The sequence below is a fragment of the Peromyscus californicus genome, unplaced genomic scaffold (assembly GCF_007827085.1).
Source record: "Peromyscus californicus insignis strain IS unplaced genomic scaffold, ASM782708v3 Scaffold_3__1_contigs__length_106647218, whole genome shotgun sequence".
Classification (NCBI taxonomy): Eukaryota; Metazoa; Chordata; class Mammalia; order Rodentia; family Cricetidae; genus Peromyscus; species Peromyscus californicus.
Window position 1 is genome coordinate 101,047,283 of NW_026294551.1, and position 7,825 is coordinate 101,055,107.

The following is a 7,825-nucleotide window of genomic DNA, read 5'->3' on the forward strand; positions in this document are numbered from 1 at the left end:
CTCCTGGCGGGCACTGCCATTTGCTGATTGTGTCCCTGTGAAGTGTCTTCTTCCTCTAGGAGTGACCATTCGCATCTGTAAAGCAGGAGAACAAGGGCTGGGAAGACGGCTTAGTGGATAAAGTGCTTCCTGTGTAGACGTGAGGACCTGAGTTTAGATGCCCAGATAACACACGAAAAGCCAATATTATGATAATACTTTATCTGTGCCGGAATGTGATTTTATTTGTATGTTAATAAATAAAGTTTGCCTGGAGATCAGAGGTCATAGCGAGCCAGGAATAGCAGTCAGGCGGTGGTAGCACACGCCCTTAATCCGATCAGATGGCAGGCAGAGTCTCTGTGTGGTCAAGGACACAGCCAAGCATGGTGACGCAAACCTTTAATCCAGTACCAACCATAGAGACCTGGAGGTCTGTATAGACAGGCAGTGACAAGGAAGTTATGTGGCTGGGCTTAGAGCCAATGAGAAGGCAGAACAGGAAAGCAATAAAAGCACAGGTTAGGCAGGAAGAAATCTCTCTCTCTGGGGAAGCTACTGCTGGTGGTAAGCTAAAGTTAGTCGTGGCTATTGCTCTGATCTCTTTGGCTATTTCCTCTGTATTTGGCTCTGTGTTTCTTATTTACTAAGACTGTTTAGAATTTCGTCTACACAATATTGGTAGTAATCCATCTGTAATCCAATCCCACTCTGAAGGGCAAGTATAGCACTCTATTTCCATAGAACTTAGTAAGCTCAGGGATGTGGAGATGTGAAGTACAGCACAGCCAGTGTTACTCCAGGATGTATTGTTCACTTGTTTAGTGTGCATTGTTATACAGCTGCATTATATGTATTGACCTTAGAGAAGTACCTTTGTCCTTCAGAGCTCTACACTGGTGGCTCTCCATGTACTCAGCACTGCAGTGATACTATACTGTAGGTGAGAGAAACTTGACTTTACCGTCAGGTACCGGGTGCTGGAACAGAAGTGGTCATGAGTGAGTCGCACAAAACCCATTGATAACATAATGTAAGAGAAAATGTCACAGAGAGTAAACTGAGGCCATGAGATGGAGTGTAATGCCTTTATAGTAACTGTCATAATGACACAGGCTGAACTTGGTGTTTGTCCCCAAAGAGATGCTCAGTGACAGTTTAAGCTACAAGCTGTTTGGTGACAGCTCGTTTAGACAATCCAGCAAATTCCCTTCTAATCCACAGTTCTACTTTCTACAGTTTCTGTAACTCATGGCCAACATTTGTCCAAAAGTATTAAGTGGAAAATTCTAAAAGTAAATCGTAAGTACTCAATTCCATGGTGTTGTAGATAACAGGATGAAATTTCATACCTCTTAATCTGTTCCACATGGACATGAATCATATCTTTAACCAGTGTATCCATGCTGTATGTGCTACTCATTCTTCAGTCATGTGGTAGACATCTCAGTTGTCATATTAGTTGTTATGATACTAAAGTGTTTGTATAGAGGTTAAATCACAGTGTCTTACGAGTCACTCAGGGAGGTTGGGTTTCCATTCTAAGGGTAAGCAGATAATAAAGAGGAGGATGGGAATTGAAACGGAATGACCACAGTTTCTGCAACAATCTGGGTGGAAATGGGATGAAGGAGTTAAAAACAGGCAGACTGGTGCCACGGGGTCAATACTTGTGGGGCCAAGAGAACAAGGAGGTAAACATGTCTTGAGCTAGCCAAGTGGTAACCCCAAACTTTGTAGTGAGGGAGATTGCAGGATGAATTGCTGATTTGGGGATGAGATTCAGGGTTAGTTGGGGGTGTTAAATCTAAGATTAGTGCTTGGTGTTTAAGTGGCAATGTCATCTAGGCTAGTAAGTACTGTAAATCTGCAACTCATGAGGAAGTCTAGGCTAGAATTGTAAGAGCTTTGAGCCATCAGATTTCAGATTGTATTGAGTGCTGTGATATTGAGAGGGGTCTAGTCAGAACAAAAGGGGGAAGAATGGTTTGGGAAGAAGGAGATTGAACTAAATGTACTCTAAAATTAAGTGCTCACTCTCTCACACACACATGCATGCATGCATGGCTGCAAGCACCAACTATGGACCATGAATGGAAGATCACAACTGTTTGCACTCTGGATCTGACCTTTATATGTTTGCTCACTCTGGACAAGTTCCTCCACCTCCCTGAGCCTACTTGCATTGTCCACAAAACAAGGCTATGTTGTGTACCAAGGTTGCCAAGGACTTCAGCAATTATGTGTGCCTACCTCTGGTGATAGCTTGTGGTAGCAGGTTTCATGGTTGTTTCCCTTCCGGACTCTCTGTTCTCCCAGATTGTGTCTCCAACTCTGCAGTTCCTTGATTCCTGCCTCATCTTTTCTTAACCTCATCCCATGCCCCCAGCAGCAAAAGGCAAACCGTTGATAACTCTCTGTGGGGTTTCTTGATTTTACATCTCTCTCCCCTTTCTTGCCTCCAAGTAATATCTGGCTCCTCTGAGCAATCTCAAAACTTCTCATGTGTAAAAACTGACTATTTGGGATGAGCCGCTTTCTAAGCTGCATGCTAATAAGTGGTGTTCTTATTGTTATTATATTTGCTTTCAAATCAGCAAGTATTCTGATTAGGTTCTGTAGATGCAGATGATATTAGCCAGTGGTGTGGGAAAGATAAAAGCTATTCTTAGGCAATCTCTCTCTTGATTAGTCCCTGATGCTTATTTGATAGTTGATGACGTCAGTAGATAATCTTGAGATGCTGTCAGTGGTGCTTGGGGAAAGCTGCTGTGGAGAGACTGAGGATAACCGTGAGGCACTGGTTACTATTTAAGCATATCTTACCACCAGCATCCCTTTGATAAGCACTTCCAAGGCATGGCCTAAGCCAGACACCTCTTGAGCGCGGTGTGTGAGGAAGGGTAGAGGGTGTGTTAGGATCTTGGGTACTGGGTCGCCTGACTTGGGTTTAGGGGTGGTCTTTTCCTTATTCTGTGTAGAGATGCTTGATTGTTCTAGGTCTCCATGCCTTCACGGTAATCTAGGGAAATGATAGCCCTGTCTTGGGTCTTCATGTGAGGATTCTATAGGATGTTCCTTGTGGAAGATTAATGATTGTAGTGGGGGTAGGGTGGCTGTCCCATAAGTGTCAGTAGATGACATCTTACTTAATGCTTACACAGAGCCCTGCATTCTGTCTCCTCTTTCCCAACACACCCAAGTCGAAGATCAAAGAGGGCTTTAAGGGAGCAAGTTGGCTGAAATTGAATTTGAATCTTAGTCTTCCCTTCTCGAAGTCAGTGTCTTTCTCCTATGTCAGAACAGCAAACGTGTGTCTGAAAACTAATGAGCAAATCTATGTGAAGATAGATGGGACCTGAGGCTGTAAGTGTGTAAGGCTGTAGCTCAGTTGGTAAAGTGCCTATCTAGATCACACACAATCCTAAATTCAATGCCCAGCATCCAATAAAAGTAGGTGTGGCAGTGTATGCCTTTGGTCCCAAAACTCTGACGGTAGAGGCAGGAGGATAAGGAAATCAAGGTTATCTATAGATGTATAGCAAGTTTAAGGCCAGCCTGAGCTACCTGAGACCCTGTCTCAAAACAACATCAACCAATAAACCAACAATTCCCCAAACAATAAGAAGAAATAATAAAAATAATAAGAAGAAACAAAAGCCGTGATCTTCTGGAAGATAGATTTATGGCATTCAACAACTCACATTCACATCTAGCAAATATTTATTGATTTCCCAGAAGCATCTCAAACCGGCCCAGATAGAGAAGTATATGAAAATGGTCCATAGGATGAAACATACATCTCTGTCTTGAAGAATGTGGAATTAAGTGGGAAGGTTGATAAAAGGCAAAGAACCATCAATCAATGGAAGAATATTTTGTCTACAATGAAAACATTTGGAGTCATTTTGTGCATGTGTCTGCATACAGTATTTAAATGGTGAGTTATTCTACTAATGGGCAACAAAATGAAGGTAAGATGCCAGTGTTACCTCAAATACAGTCGTTTAGAAATGCTAGTTTTTCTCAAAATAGAGCTACCTATCACATGACTCAGCTATACCTCTCATAGGCAGGTGCCTGGAGGACTCTAAGTCTCAGGGATGTATGCATATCCATCTTTATTTCTACACTATTCCAAGAAGTGGAATATACTATAGTATCCAAGAAGTAGAACCAGCCAAGATGTCCTTTAACAGATGACTGGATAAAGAAAATGAGGCACATATATACAATAGATTTTTTTTCAGCCACAAATAATGAAATCATAGTATTTGTAGAAAATGATAGGTGAAATGAAAATTAATATATTAAGTGAAATAAGCCTTTCTCAGGTGAATATCAAATGTTGCAATCACCTTTATCCTCTGAGGCATCTCACTGGACCATAGAATCTAGATTTAAAATGTGTGCATGTTTGTGTGTGTTTATGTGTATGTATATTTGTGTGTGTGTTTATGTGTATGTGTGTATGTGTATTTGTGTGTGTTTATGTGTATGTGTATTTGTGTGTGTGTACATGTAGGTGATGAGAACAGAAAGGAAAATGAGTGAGAATGGAAGACGTGATCTTAGAGGCAGAGGGATGGAGAGTCAGGGCGAGCACAGGCATGGAAGCAGAATAGAGAGCTATTTTAGGGAAAGGAGATCAGAAAGAGGGAAAAGAGAAGAGAACAATCAGGAAGAGATCACTTAGAATTAAGTGTCATCATAAGTGTATGAAAAAGGCCACAAAGAAATCCATCATTAGGTATGTGGACTCTGAAAGCTAACCAAAAGGAAGTATTGAGTTTTTAAAATCAGTGTTTGTTTATTGTTTGAAGTAAAATGTTTTCGAATGGCATCTTGATCTATCCATATCACACACTTTGAGCCCACTGACCCTGTATTGGCCTTTCCTGCCCCTCTTTCCTTCTCTCCTCTCTGTCTTTCTCCTCTCACCACATTCCACACATGAAAGAAGCCTGAGTTATTTCATTGTATGAAGTCACCTTCTTTCAGCTGGTGATATCCAGTTCCAATTTTCTGCAAGTGACACACTTAGTTCTTTATGGTGGGCAGCCCCCATTTTGGGCACGCACTACATTTCTTTATCCATGCTGTGGATGGGTCCCTGGGCTGATTCCACAACACCACTGGGGTGAAATCTTATCACTGTTGTTTTTTTTTTTTATCTCTATTACTGCTGTTGATGTCCCTTAAAGGGGACTGAAGTAACTCTAGGTGAATCCAGAGTGGGGGAATGCATTGAAGTTACAGAGATGTTGATTTTGCCTTAGTCAGGAGAGAGTAACCTTCCAAGAAGCTGACCCACCATGACAGAAACAGCCTTGGAAATGGTTAGCTTGCCAGAACAGGAGCTGGTCTCACTAGGCTGGACATCACACATGGCAGAGGAGGGACCGGTTCATCAAGCTGGGTTATGCAACCTTCACACAACTTCATAATGAGAATCTGATTCTCCCTCCCCCACTGGCTCTAAAGTGACGACGTTTGTTTGTGATGTGGAGTAAATCTAGGGCACTTGTTCCAAAAATAACCACAGTACGCAGAGGGAGGAGGTGGGTTGAGCATATATCACCTTCCCCTTGACACATTCCTCTTGTATCTTTAAAGGCCAGACAGGAGTGGGGACTAGAAGACAGAGTCATTCTGGCCCACCTTGACCTTCTGAAGTGTCTCACTCAGCCTGGATACGGGGGGGAGGGGGACCCTGCTTTGTGGATACTCCCAAGAGAGGACTCCATGACTTTGGCCAGAGCAACTATCTTAGGAGCACTTAGCCCACCCTTGTCAGTCTTCTGACTTGGTATTCCACAGTCACCACGGTGACACAGCAAGGCCTCTGTACTTAAGAACTGTAGTAAATCCTTAAGACCTCTGGAGACTGTGCATGGTGAATTGGTTGACCTTTAAGCAACACAAGAGCTCTGGAAAGATAGGAACTAGATTTTGTTCATATTTATATTTCTGCCAGCTGAGTACAGAACTTTGAACATAATGCATGCTCCATGAATATTCAATGAATGAATAAAGGAGTTAATGAGCAAGTATTTGAATGATGCGATCACTTTATTCATTCAACAAATAGCCACTTACTGGGCCTCCAGTTCAGTTTGGTTGTTACAGTAGAGGAATTAAATTTAATGCAATTGCTAGTGTGTGGGTGCAAGTTTAAGAACTATCAAAGGGAGAGTGGAGGAAGGGAAGAGAGAAGAGGAACTGAGAGAGAGAAGCAAGGACAGAAAAGAAGAAAGGGACTCCTAGTGGATGATGGATGAGAGAGAGAGAGAGAGAGAGAGAGAGAGAGAGAGAGAGAGAGAGAGAGAGAGAGAGAGTTGTATGACCTTGTATAAACGAGGTGGGATGAAGCATGAATCTTAACAGTTCTTATTAATAAGATCAAACCCGAGGCCAGTTATTGGGGTAAATGCTGGAAGGTCAGAGTACCAGAACAAGCCACAGCTATCTCACCTTGCCAATTCCTCAGCTGATCTTGTTTCCTCAGACTGGAAGCCTCTGAGTCCTCATCCAGAATGAATCTCAGCTGAACTGTGTTGCTCCAAAGCCTGAAAGCTTAACCAGCCAATGCCTAACCAGCCAAATGCCTCTAGTTTCTGGTCTCCACGCCTTATATATCTTTTTGTTTTTGCCATCACTCCCTGGGATTAAAGACTCGCTTTCTGGGATTAAAGGTGTGAGTCACCATGCTTGGCTGTATCCTTGAACAGATGGATTTCTGCCTCTGGAATGCTAGGATTAAAGGTGTGTGCTACCACTGCCTAACCTCTATGTTTAATATTGTGGTTGTTCTGTCTCTGACCCCAGATAAGTTTATTAGCATGCACAATATTTTGGAGAATACAATACCACAGTGGGAAATATAGGAAATACTGATCTCTGGTGCCCAGTTTTCCATATGGTGGTTTTGAAATGTGGTCACAAACTTTGTAATGTTCCTTCCGTTAAAAGGTGAAATCAAATTCCTCCATTTTCAGTGTGAGCCACGCTTCATATGTATCTGCCTCAGAGAATATGGTTGGTAAGTTGGGGTTTGCTTCCAAAACTCCACAAAGGATTACAGCTTCCTTCTCTCCCTTTTCCTTCTACTTCCTCCTCCTCTCTCCCTCCACTTTCTTCTCCTTCCTTTTCCCACTCATCTTCTCTTTCTTTTCTTCCATTACTTCATTCCTTTCTTCTTCTCCCTCATTCTCCTCCTTCTTCATCTTCTTTCTCCTCTCCTTCCCTCCTCTCCTTCTTCTTCTTTTCCCCTTCTTCCTCCTGACACAGACAAGCTAGATGCAATATGCTTAACACTCTGAAACAGGTCGGTGGAGAGGCCTCTAGCCCATGGCACAGCCATAAGAGTCATTTTAGAGACAGATTCTCCAGTGGCCGCCCAGGCTGCTGATGGTTGCTGCCCAAGTTAACATCCTGACTGTGAACCTATGAGAGATTTTAAGCCAGAACCACTCCGAGGAGCCACTCCTGTCCTGACCCACTTTAGATAGCAAATTGTTTGAAGCTAAGTTTGGGGATGGTTAGCTTTATAGCAACTGATAACATAATTTCACTGAGTTCTTAGTATCTAGCCATATCAGTCAGGGTTCTGTCAAAAAGAGCCATCAGGAAATAGTTATACCGAGAGGATCTATTGTAGATCGATGGAGAGCAGGGAGGAATGGATAGAGCAGGAGAGGGGATGGAGACGTGATATGTTGGCTATAAGGATTAGTTCACCATCTAGTTAAATGGTATCTACACAGCTGTTGTCCTGCCCAGCGCTGAGACTTGAACTTTTCAGGGTGAAGCAGGTTGATATAGAGGGAGAGACCTAAGACACCTG